Source organism: Carcharhinus amblyrhynchos, chromosome 6 (assembly GCF_965287045.1).
Source record: "Carcharhinus amblyrhynchos chromosome 6, sCarAmb.v2.hapA, whole genome shotgun sequence".
Classification (NCBI taxonomy): domain Eukaryota; kingdom Metazoa; phylum Chordata; class Chondrichthyes; order Carcharhiniformes; family Carcharhinidae; genus Carcharhinus; species Carcharhinus amblyrhynchos.
Window position 1 is genome coordinate 123,835,665 of NC_137329.1, and position 13,095 is coordinate 123,848,759.

Genomic DNA, 13,095 nt, shown 5'->3' on the forward strand with positions numbered 1-13,095 from the left:
TTGAAAGTGAAGTCACAAGCGGACAGAATGGTGAAGGCGACAGTCAGCATGCTTGGTTTTATTGGTCAGAATATTGAATACAGGAGTTGGGACATCTTGTTGAAGTTGTACAAGACACCATAAGGCCATAATTGGAATACTGTGCACTGTTCTGGTCACCCCATTATAGAAAAAGATAAAAAGTGCAGAAGAGATTTACTAGGATGCTACTGGGACTTGATGGTTTGAGTTATGAGGACAGGATGGATAGACTGGGACTTTTTTCTCTAGAGCTGAGAAGTGATCTTAGAGGTCTATAAAATAATGATGAGGGGCCAAGATCAGCTAGATAGTCAATATCTTTTCCCAAAGATAGTGGTGTCTAAAACTAGGGGACATAGGTTTAAGGTGGAGAGGGGAGAGATACAAAAGTGTCCAGGGGCAATTTTTTCACAGAGGATGGTGAGTGTTTGGAACAAGCTGCCATAGTAGTAGAGGCGGGTACAATTGTCTTTTAAAGAGCATTTAGGCAGTTATATGGGTATAGAGGGATATGGACCAAATGCAGGCAATTGGGACTAGCTGAGGGGTTTAAAGGGTGGGTGGCATGGACAAGTTGGGCTGAAGGGTCAGTTTCCATGCTGTAACCCTCTGACTTTGACAAAACAGTCCAAAAGTGCAGGCCCTGTTGGTGGAGAAAAAGGTCACAACACATTAAAATAAATGAGATAAAAGGAGAGAGACAGACAGAGGGGAAAAAGGAGGCAGAGACATACCCACTTGAGCATTTAATTGCTTGCATGAAACACATTGTCACAAGAGATTAATGAGTGGAAACTCACCAGGAAAGTTATTTTCCTAACCTAATTACTTGGAATTACATCGGATCGAGTGAGGACAAATAAAAAGTCTTAAAATCCAAAACAAATGAAGCAGCGACAATACCAAGTGAAGCAGAGTAGGGGAATAGGAACAGCAGGAGGCCATTCTCACCTCAATCCTGTCCCACCAATCAATTTGACCTTGGCTGAACAGTAGCCTAACTATACACACCTATCATTGCTCCACACTAACCTAAATAATTAATCCACCATGGATTGCCATGTGTGCCCTGTGCAGCAATGCTTCCCAATTTTACTCCTAAGATGGAGTATAATGTTAGCAAATGTAAGGTTATCCACTTTGGTAGAAATAATAGTAGGAGGGGATATTACTTAAAGGGTGAAAAGCTGCAGCATGCTACGGTGCAGAGGGATCTGGGGGTACTTGTGCACGAATTGCAAAAATTGCAAAATCCCCGTCGAGTCCTGGAATCCCCAAATCAGCGGAAATTGTTCTCCTCTTTCCATCTGAATTGATCCCCTTGCTAGCTTGAAAATGCCAAAGAATGCTACACTAGTTTGAGTAATTTCATCTCTAACATAACCCTGGGAATCCCAGAATCAGCAAATAAACCTCCCTGCCCAGGCCTTTATATCCTTCCTCAGGGCTGCGTGATGATTGGTCCTCTAATGGTAACACAGGTAGGTGCTCAGAACTGTTCACTGAGTGTCTGTACAGCGAAAACAGGGTTCTTACTCCTCAAGATCAAAAGGACAGGATTTCATGATCCTTTTTGTTGATTTATACCTATCCTGGAGATTTTAAACAGACACAAGAGTACACCAGACAGCCTGCCACACCCGCTCTGCCAGAGAATTGCTAAATCTTGAAATTCACCTTCATTTTTCCACCTGTTCCCTCATCCCCCGATTGTCAGTGACATCAGGAATCTGTCTCTCAGTCATAAACATATTCAACAACAGAGTTTCCAGTGCTAAAAATTCACAACCCTTCGAGTGAAATCATTTTATTTGCGTCTCGGTCTGAAGTTACTAAGCCCTTTATCCAGAGACTGCGCCCCTTACCATGTAACACGCTGCGTGTCTACCCTACAGAGCTCCTTCAGGATCTGCAACGTTGCAATGACATCGCCTTTCATTCTTCCAGATCCCAAGTGGTATAGGCCCAATTTACTCAGCTGATCATGGACAAACTTCCCAGCCCAGGTACTGGTGAATCTTTACTTACCACCTCCAATACAAGGATATGCTTCTTAAAAAAAACTGGAGACCAAAATTGTACAGAGCATCCCAGGTGAGCTCTTAAAGCCCTGTACAATTGTAGCAAGAGGTCTTTATTCCCGTTCTCTGTTCCCCTTTCATTGGAGGCCAACCTGCCATCTTCCTTCCTAACTGCTTGCCAAATACACAAGGGTCCTGCCTCCAACCACATGGCCCTCATTGTGGGTGTCACATGAGTAATACTACCATGACCCAGGTTCCCCAAACGGGAATTAGCTACTTCATCCTCTGGCCGAACCCTCAAGGGCATCCTTCCCAGCTATCTCCAATTTTCCTAAAACTTCAGAAAATAAGAAACAATTCATTTTTAATGTCTTGACAACTTTTCTCCTGGATATTATCCTTTAATTCCTGGAGATTTCCAACCAATCCTTTGGGGCTGACAAGCTTAAACCCAGCCAAGTCGCTCTGAACCAAGGGAGAATTCAGATCTTCAGAATATCTTTTGTTCATTCATTCATGGGAACCCCCTCATCTCTGGTATCAGCCTGGTGAACCTTCTCTGTACTCCCTCCAAGGCCAATATATCCTCACGCAAATAAGGGGACCAAAACTGCACACAGTACTCCAGTAGCGGCCTCATCAGTGCCTTGTACAGTTGTAGCAAGACCTCCCTGCTTTTATATTCTATTCCCCTCACTATAAAGGCCAACATCCTATTTGCCTTCTTGATCACCTGCTGCACCTGCAGACTGGGTTTTTGGTGATTTGTGCACAAGGACCCCCAGATCCCTCTGCACCGTAGCATGCTGCAGCTTTTCACCCTTTAAGTAATATCCCCTCCTACTATTATTTCTACCAAAGTGGATAACCTCACATTTGCTAACGTTATACTCCATCTGCTAGGTCCACGCCCACGCACTCAGCCTATCCAGATCTCCTGTGTCCTCCACGCAATTCGCTTTTCCCACTTATTTTTAAAACTCTGCTAATCCCCCTGACACCAGTGGCAATTTACAATGGTCGAGCCACTGAACCTGCACACCTTTGGAGGAAATCTGAACACCCGAAGGAAACTCACACAGAACGTGCAAACTCCACACACACAGACAGTGATCCAAGCCAGGAATCGAACCCGGGTCCCTGAAGCAGCAGTGCTGACCACGGTGCCACCCTTTTGAGTGTGGCAAGGATTGAATACACTGTGGTGCTGGGACACTCACAGTCACCGTAGTAGGAAGTGTTAGTGCAGTTGTCGAGAATGGAAGTATAATGCTGAATAACTCAAATACATTGGGGGAAAAGCAAAAAGCTGACAGCCATAGTTAAACAGGAGATCATCAGCAATATTGGGAAATTGGCAAATACCAACTACACAATCTGCATTACCGTGAACAGCAGCTGTCAGCACTTCAACAACCAAAGCAAAAATTAAGCAAAAGGAGATCCCTGTGCCAAATGCCTTGGAACCATTCCAGGGGTGATGCAATTCCATTAGAAGATGGACCAAGCTTCAGGAACAGAAAAACCCTCAAAAGTATCTGTCAGATAAAAATTCCTGCAAATATCACAATGATTCCAGTGGTCATGGTACCAGATTAATAATCTGGAGAACATGGGTGGGATTTTTTGGTCATTCTCCCCCCAGAGTTGGATAATCCCACTGAGCTCAGACCTGTGCATGGTCTGTGTCCCACCCACTACAATTCCCGTGGCGGGAAGCATGGGGAAATCCTGCCCCATGAGTTGAAACTCCAAACTCAGGGATTCGAGGTGGTGTTCGGAAGTTTCAGTGAAGCCAATCGGTTGGAGAATGTCAAAACTGATTTACCAGTACACTGTAGGAAAGGCAATTTGCCATCCTTACCTGGTCTGGGTTTAAAATCACACATCTCAGTTCCACGGCAACGTGGTTGATGCTTAATTGCCCTCAGAAGAGGCAATTTATTACATTACTGACAAAGGTGGCGCTGTCCTGCCATTCCTGCAGATGAGATCCCCATAGGTTCGCCAGTGGTGCAAAGCGCAAACAGCGAGAAACCCTGTTGACAGGTGGTAGGACCAAAGATACCACCACCAGCCTGAGGCAGGCAGTCTCTGCAAATCACAGGGTAGCAGGGAGGTGGCTAGGGGATTCCTGCCCTTATTTCTTCCCACAGGTACGCAACTAGATTCTTATTCGTATGGGTTACATGGAGAACTATGTAATTGTGAATTCACAAGGGAGACCCACTCTTGTTGCTCAGAACCTGACTGTTGCAAATCTCCCTCCAAATGTTGGGATAAGTGGAGGAGGTAACTTTGGCATCACCCTCTGACTGGCTGAGACCAATTTTATTTTATTATTCATTCATGGGACACAGGAGTCGCCTGCTGGCCAGCATTCGTTACACATCCCTAAATGAGGGCAGTTGAGAGAAAACCACATTGCTGTGGTTCTGGTGTCACATGTAGGCCAGACTGGGTGAAGAGGCAGATTTCCTTCCCTAAAAGAACATTAGTGAACTAGATGGGATTTTCCAACAAAATTTGATAATGGTTTCATGGTCTTAAGTCCAGAAATTTTTTTATCGAATTCAAATTCTACCATCTGCCGTGGAGGGATTCGAACCCAAGGTCCCCAGAACATTAGCAATAATATCACTAGGCTATCAACTCCCAGTGGTGATCTTTTTCCCCCCCGCAGTCCGAAGAGAGCTTCAATGTTTAGTTCCCATGGCAATGAAAACATCCAAAATGCTTCCCTGCGAAACGGGTCCAGTTTAGTCTCAGCCCCTTCTTCTGGGCTGTTTCCTCAGGAGAAAGTTTCTCCTGAGCCAGCGAGTTGTTTGATTTTGAACACCGCGTGATCACTGCTCAGTCTTCACCATACAAGTTTGTTTTAGGAAAAAAAGTACATTGAAACTTAAAAGGATGCAAAGATAGACAGGAGAGTTCAGCCAGAATTACTTCAGTGAGTCAGAATTCAACAAGACACCCGCAAATTTGATTTTTACTTCCAGATAATTGATACTGATAATGAAGCTTATCATCACCGTCCATCTCAGAAGTAATAATAGGATTTAAAAACAACCCTTTGCTGCTTCATGACGTTATGTAGAAGCTTGAACAAAGTGATTCAGTGACCTGCATTCCTAACCTCGTTCTATTACCGTCATGTCAAACATCGTTCTTGCCGAGAAATAGATGTTTGGGACATTGCTACATTCAGTGGTTGGCACCACTGCCTCAATGCCAGGGACCCGGGTTCAATTCTGGCCTCAGGTCACTGCGTGAAGTTTGCACATTCCCCCCCGTGTCTGCATGGTTTTCCTCCCACAGTTCAAAGACATGCTAGTTAGGTTGATTGGCCAAGCTAAATTGCCCCTTAGTGTTCCAAGATACATCGGTTGGCTGGATTAGCCATGGTGAATGCACAGGGTTACCTCAACAGATTGGAGGGGAGGGCCTGGATTGGATGCTCTTTTGGTGCAGAATCAATGGGCTGAATGGCTTCCTTCTGCACTGCAGGAATTCTACTCAAATGATTAATCAACCATAGAAACATAACATGTTGTTGCTACCTTTCTTGTTAAAAAAGCAAACAGAAGCAGCTCCACAGATCAATACACGAATGTAAAAAAGGGACTGCTGGAATGAGATAATTATTTGTCATTTGATGACGCAGAACTGGAGAATTGAAAATAAGAGACATGTTGTCAAAGCTTTTCATCTTTCACTTATCAGGACAGCCATGAAGACAGAAGGAGCAGATCCATGCATTACACTTTTCCCAACTAAACAGAAGCTGGGGGGTGGTCAGCTGGGGTCAGCCATCCTCTTGCTCATTCCACATGAGCAGCGCACCATCTGCCTCAAGACAAGAATGGAAGTTCATTTAAAAACAGCACCAAATTTCTTCTCTCTCCACCCATCCAGAAATAGGCTGCTGGTCTGATTATTTAAGCGCAGACTAGAGTTATACCGCTCAGGAAGCCAGCATTAACCCATTCAACAAGACAGTGGCCAATGTTGCACGGTCCACCTAGTCTTCAATGCAGGAGATGTATCCATCGTCTGGACCAGGACTGGGTTACCAATGACTTTTGTTGCAACATGAAAGGAAGGCTGCAGGACCTTTTGTCCGAGCAGAACATCAGTCTCCTTCTGGCCAGATTGATACAAAAGGCTACTTGCATTTAGTAACCCAATGTCCACAGGCAATCATTAGTGTTTCCGCAGAGATAACGAGATGAGAGTTTTCCCTACAACTGCAACATGGCTTTCTTTGTTCAGGGGTCAGAGACAGATATGGGTTCAGCTATTTTAAGGATTTTGTTCAGTTTTAATATTTACAAATAGGACTGAGTGAAGGAAATCAAGAATTAAACTGAAAATGATGGGGTGGCAATGGTGGTGAGCACTGCTGCCTCAGTGCCAGAGACCCAGGTTCGATTCCAGCCTCGGGTGACTGGACTCTGCACATTCTCCGTGTCTGCATGGATTTCCTCCGCACTCTGGTTCCTCCCACAGTCCAAAGGTATGCAGGTTGGGTGCACTGGCCATGCTAAATTGCCCCTGAGTGTTAGGGGAATTAGGAAGGTAAGTACTTGGGGTTATAGAAAAAGGAACTGTTGTTGGTCAAGGCTTGAGGGGCTGAATGGCCTCCTTCTGTACTGTAGGGGTTCTGAGTTTCTGCAGACAAACTTGTTTCCCATCATGGTCAAGATAGTTTATAAAATTTATCACAATGCATCTTCCTAAATTTTTCTGGAACCTCTATAGTCTGACAAAGATTGTGAAGAAGGGGGTGATAAAGGATAGGATTTTCCAGCCACACTGGCTCCCCACAGAGCAGCAGAATTGGAAATATAATTGGCCATTCTTTCAGTGTCACAATCCTGGAATCCCATCCCTAACATCACCATGGGTTCCAGAAAGCAGCTTGAAGAGCAATTACAGGGTAGGCAATGAACGCTGGCCACCCACATCCTGTGAATAATTTAAAAAGTAAAATAAGAATAGGCCATATTCCTAGCCTATGCTATTCAATATCATGGCTATTAGGCTACCTTAATTGCTCCTTCCCCACCCTATCCCAGTATCAATGCTGGCTTGGTGCTGGAATCCATGAGCGTTGAATAAAATCCATGATCTTCACTTGGAAGGACAAAGGTAGCAAAGGAACACCACCACCTACAATCATCCCTGAGTCACACACCATCCCACTCGGAACTATTAGCAGCACTGCCACTGGGCTAAAATCCTTGTCCTCTGGTCAAGGATGCTGGAATGCTCTCAATGGCTGCAACAACAGATCTCTTTTATAGACTAGTGTGTGTGTCACAAACAATATCCAAAATCCTGAATGTCACAGTGGTTAGCACTGCTGCCTCACAGCCAGGGACTTGGGCTCGATCCCTGGGTCGGGTCACTGTCTGTGTGGAGTCTGCACATTCTCCCCATGTCTATTTGGGTTTCCTCTGGGTGCTCCAGTTTCCTCCCCAGTCTGAAAGACATGCTGGTTAGGTTGCATTGATGTGGATTTGCCGGCGTTGGACTGGGGTAAACACAGTAAAAAGTCTGACAACACCAGGTTTTAGTCCAACCGATTTATTTGATAGTAAATGCACAAGCTTTCGAGGTTTCCCTCTTCGTCAGGTGAATGGAGAGTTCTCTCCTCAGACAGAGCATATAAAGCACAGACAGTTTAGAGATTACTCTAAACTGTCTGTGCTTTATATGCTCTGTCTGAGGCCAGAACTCTCCATTCACCTGACGAAGAGGGAAACCTCGAAAGCTTGTGCATTTACTATCAAATAAATCGGTTGGACTAAAACCTGGTGTTGTCAGACTTTTTACTAGGTTGCATTGACCGTGCTAAATGCTCCCTCAGTGTACCCAAACAGGTGCCGGAGTGTGGCGACTAGGGGATTTTCACAGTAACTTCATTGCAGTGTTAATGTAAGCCTTCTTGTGACAAATGATAATAAAAAAAAACACTGTCGCCAAATCTGGTTGCACGCACATCCTCAATTTTAAAATCACTTTGCCATTGGCCAATACCCAGGCCCCAAGCTCAGCAATTCACGCCCTAAACCTCCCTGATATTCTCTTTCGGAGAGGATTCTCAAAATCCAGTGCTGGCCAAGTTTCTTTGTTTTAAAATATTCCTGCCTTGGTGTCAAATTATTTCAGACAATTGCTCGTGAAGCCTCCAGTTTGCTTCCCTATTTTGTAAACGGGGCAATGAGCTCTTGCACTTGGAGATTAATCGCTATAAATTGTTGAACGGCAGAGCAAGATAAATTTCCATTTCAAATCGCCTTTGAAGAAACAGATCTATTCTCGGAAGCAGTTTGCCCCATTCGGAGAGCTCGTGTCGAAATTCCAGTGAGATACCTTCCTGCAGTTCATTGAGGCTGGAATTATAAACTGTACTGTCTAAAGGGCTAATGGCAAAGGACACTAATAGTCTATTTGATCAGGCTACGTATCCAGGGAAACCTGAAACATCATCCCTTTCATATCAAACATTGCTCTGCAATATTCCTCACATTTTATTCCTTTTTATTCACACTCTGCCATTTTTGACCTTTCATTGTCTTGGTCTCCTTTTGTAGTTCTCTCTCTCTCTCATGTTGCTGTAGTGAAGGTGCTCTGACGCTCCAGGATTGTAACGTTTAGAAAAGCAAGGCCATTCAGCCCCTTGAGCTGGCTGCACCATTCAATTAAAATCACGGCTGATCTGTACCTCAACCCCCATTGACCAACTTTTGGTCTCTGCCTTTACATATCAAAATAAATCACCAGTGGAAATCCAGAACTTTCTTCCCCCATGAGGGGGACAGGAGCTGACATCGATTGAACATTTCAAATCTGTGCCTCAACAAGTGCTTTCTGACATTACTAAGGTTATCATGGAGGCGATGGCCTAGTGGTAATATAGAACACTACAGCACAAACAGGCCCTTCGGCCCACAAGCTGCGCCGATCATATCCATACCTACTAGGCCTACCTATAGCCCTCAATCCCATTAAATCCCATATACTCATCCAGAAGTCTCTTAAAAGACCCCAGCGAGTTCACCTCCACCACCAACGGCAGCCGATTCCACTCACTCACCACCCTCTCAGTGAAACTTACCCCTGACATCTCCTCTGTACCTACTCCTCAGCACTTTAAACCTGTGTCCTCTCGTAGCGACCATTTCAGCCCTGGGAAATAGCCTCCAAGAATCCACCCTATCTTATAAATCTCTATCAGGTCGCCTCTCATCCTTCGTCTCTCCAGGGAGAGAAGAATTAGCTCCCTCAACCTATCTCCATAAGGCATGCCACCCAATCCAGACAACATCCTTGTAAATCTCCTCTGCACCCTCTCAATAGCTTCCACATCCTTCCTGTAGTGAGGTGACCAGAACTGCGCACAGTACTCCAAGTGGGGTCTGACCAGGGTCTTAAGTTGCAGCATTACCTCCCAACTCCTAAACTCAATCTCTCGATTAATGAAGGCTAGTACACCATACACCTTCTTGACCACATCCTCCATTTGTGAGGCCGATTTGAGAGTCCTACGGACCTGGATCCCAAGGTGCTTCTGATCCTCTACACTGCATTTTGCTAGACTATTCATCCAGAAACTCAGCTAATGTTCTGGGGACCTGGGTTTGAATGCCACCACATCGATGATGGAATTTCAATTCAAAATAACTCTGAAATTAAGAATCTTCTGATGACCATGAAACCATTGTTGATTGTCCAAAAACCCAACTGGTTCACTAATGTCCTTTAGGGAAGGAAATCTGCCATCTTTATGCAGGTCTGGCCTACATGTGACTCCAGAGACACAGAAATGTGGTTGGCTTGCAACTGCTCTCCAAAGGCAACTAGGGATGGGCAATAAATGCTGGCCCAGCCAGTGAGGTCCATGTCCCACAAATGAAAAAAGGTTTTGCCACCTTGTTGTGGATTCTCAAGCTGGAGGGATGTTTGTCTCCTTTCAATATTTTAGTTCTATATTCAAGAACAGAATTAGCCTATGCAACACATCCTTGTAATTCAAACTTATCATTCTGGTAAATCTACCACCACCTCCCCCACCTCCGCTTCAAGGTCAATACCTTGCGGCAGGGTAGCACAGTGGTTAGCACTGCTGCTTCACAGCTCCAGGGTCCTGGGTTCGATTCCCGGCTCAGGTCGCTGTCTGCACATTCTCGTGACTGCATGGGTTTCCTCCCACAGTCCAAAAATGTGCGGGTTAGGTTGATTGGCCATGCTAAGAAATTGCCCCTTAGTGTCCAGGGATGTGTAGATTAGAGGGATTAGTGGGTATAATATGTAGGGATATGGGGGTAGGGCCTGGGTGGGATTGTGTTCGGTGCAGACTCAATGGGCCGAAGGGTCTCTTTCTCCACTGTAGGGTTCTATGATTCTATGAAGGTCAATACGTCATTCCTGAGATGTGGTTTTCAGATCTATACAGAGCTACTTCTGTTATTTTACACAAAATAAGCACAATTTGCTACCCCTTTGCACTCCAGACTTCAAGAAACAAGGCCAACATTCCATTAGGCTTTTCAATTGTGTTTTTGTAACCGTCCACTAGTTCAAAATGATTAAATAATAAATAATGCATCAGAAAATAAAAGATACTGGCATTGAGTGCACAGGAGATTGACATAGTCCAAGTGATCTTGTAATGGACACAAACAGTACCCAAGGTGTTTGGGCAAAGTTCCTAAATAGCCTTACTATTTTTTTGTTTGAGATAGAATGAAGGAGGCCATTCAGCCAATCATGTGCCTGTTGGCTCATTACAAGAATTCAGATTGTGAAGAGTGGGGCTATCTTTCCCCGCAGCACTGTAAATAATTATTTTCCAAAATATTTACCTAAATTTTTCCACCTTGTCTGCTATTTCCACAAAGAACACCAACAATATTTCCCCTTGCACAACCATACTGATTCTGCTGAAATCTTTTTAAACACTGGATTTGAGAGAGATGCTGGACTAACTGGTTTGTAGCTTTGTTGTTTTCTGTCTCTTTCATTTCTTGAGTAAAGGCAGTACCATTGCTATTTTCCAATTCTCTGGGATTTTTCCCAATATCTAGGGATTCTAGCAAGCTGTCACCAATGCCTTTAACTATCCTCACAGCCACCTCTAGGACCGTAAGATGCAGATACAGGTCCTGTGAGCCCGCGAGCCCATCATCCTTTAGATCTAATTGCCTTCCCAGGTGGTAATGATTGTTCCTCTCTGCCTTCTACTTATTGTTTCCAGGTATCTTGGGGAAATTTTCTAAGAAAACTATTCTACAGGGAAGACAAATGTTCAAAAATTTCTGTTTTTTCCATTAATAATTCCCTTGACGGACTCTAGAGAACCACTCACTTTATCTACTCTTTTCTTGTTTAGTGAGAAACTTACCAGTTTTTATATTTCTAGCTAGCTTTCATATTCAATTTTCACCCCCATCATTTTAGAGTCATGGAGATTTACAGCATGGAAACAGGCCTTCAGCCCAACTTGTCCAATGCTACCTGTTTTTAAAACCCCTGAGCTAATCCCAATTGCCTGCATTTGGCCCACATCCCTCTATACCCATCTTACCTATATATCTAAATGCTTTAGAGTCATTATTTTGCTAGTTCTTAAAATCTGTTGCTAATCCTTGCATATTTACACAGTGGGTTTTTTTCCCCAAATTTGGTGCTGCCTTTAACTTCATTATTTAGCCACAGATAATGAAATCTTTCTAGGGATTCCATGCACCCCTCCCCCACGCTCAGTGAGACAAATCTTTGGCAAACTTTGAAGGACATCTTAACCCTATCTCCACTGCCCTACCTTTCAACCCAACTTCCCAGTCTATTTCATACCCTTGAAATCACCTTTATTTAGATTTAAAATACTAATCTTAGCCCAACACTTCTCACCTACAAACTGAATGTGAAATTTTACCATATTATGATCGCTATTGCCTAGTGATTTCTTTACTATGAGATTACTGATTGATCCTGTTTAATTGCACCTTACCAGGTCTCGGTGGTGAGTGAGGTGGGGGGGGCGGGGTGGAATATTAATGTGAACCCCTGGCGAAAGCTTAGTGCCCCACACCTGAAATGATAACTTGACCCTCTCTCTAAAGAGCAGCACAGGTGAGCATAGAATTCAGAAGATGAAATAGTGACTTAGAGTGGAAACAAATTCAACATTAACTTTCAATAGGGATACGTACTTGGAGATTGGATTAATTGGATAGTTCCTTCAAAGAACCAGCATAACAGGCTCAATTACCTCCTTCTGTACTGTTCACTTCCAGGAGTTCAGAGAATCCTGTAGTGCACGAGGAGGCCATTTGGCCCATCAAGTCTGCACCGACCACAATCCCACCCAGACTCTATCCCCATTACCCATGCACTTACCCTAACTAGTCCCCCTGACACTAAGGGGCAATTTAACACAGCTGATCCACCTAACCTGCACATCTTTGGACTATGGGAGCAATCCGGAACACCCGGGAGGAAACCCATGCAGGCACGGGGAGAATGTGCAAACTCCACACAGACACTGACCCAAGCCGGGAATCGAACATGGGTCCCTGGTGCTGTGAGGCAGCAGTGCTAACTACTGTGTCACCATGCAGTTGCATGTTAAGTGCTCCTGTTCTTGTTTCAGATTTTAAACTGATTTACACACAAAACAAAGACTGCGATATGTTCAAAGCTGCACTGTGATATGGTACAATGCTGCTAAATTAGTATTAAGCCTAGATTTTCATATTATAACAGCATAATGACTGGTCACCTTCACAAATTGAACAGTGGCGTGTTTCTCACCTATCCTTGTAACAAAAAGACGACCAAATTCTGGAGAGATTTGATAAATCGGAGGAAATACTGGTAGCAACAGGAGCCACTTACTAACTCCAGCAGCAGCTGAGATTTCACACAGGCGCTGGGGATTAACAGCTGCACAGTAAGGCGCAGAGATGACCTATTTAAAAAAAAAAGACAAAGCAGTTCTTTCCGATTTACCCAGACATTCCCTGCTGGTCCAGAAAGACAG

General features: G+C 44.2%; 1 protein-coding gene across 3 annotated transcripts in view; it reads right to left on the reverse strand.

Moving 5' to 3' along the window:
* The window catches only part of LOC145344575 (anoctamin-4), a 162,553-nt gene that overhangs the window by 93,676 nt on the left and 55,782 nt on the right, over window positions 1–13,095 (reverse strand). The window lies entirely within an intron of this gene.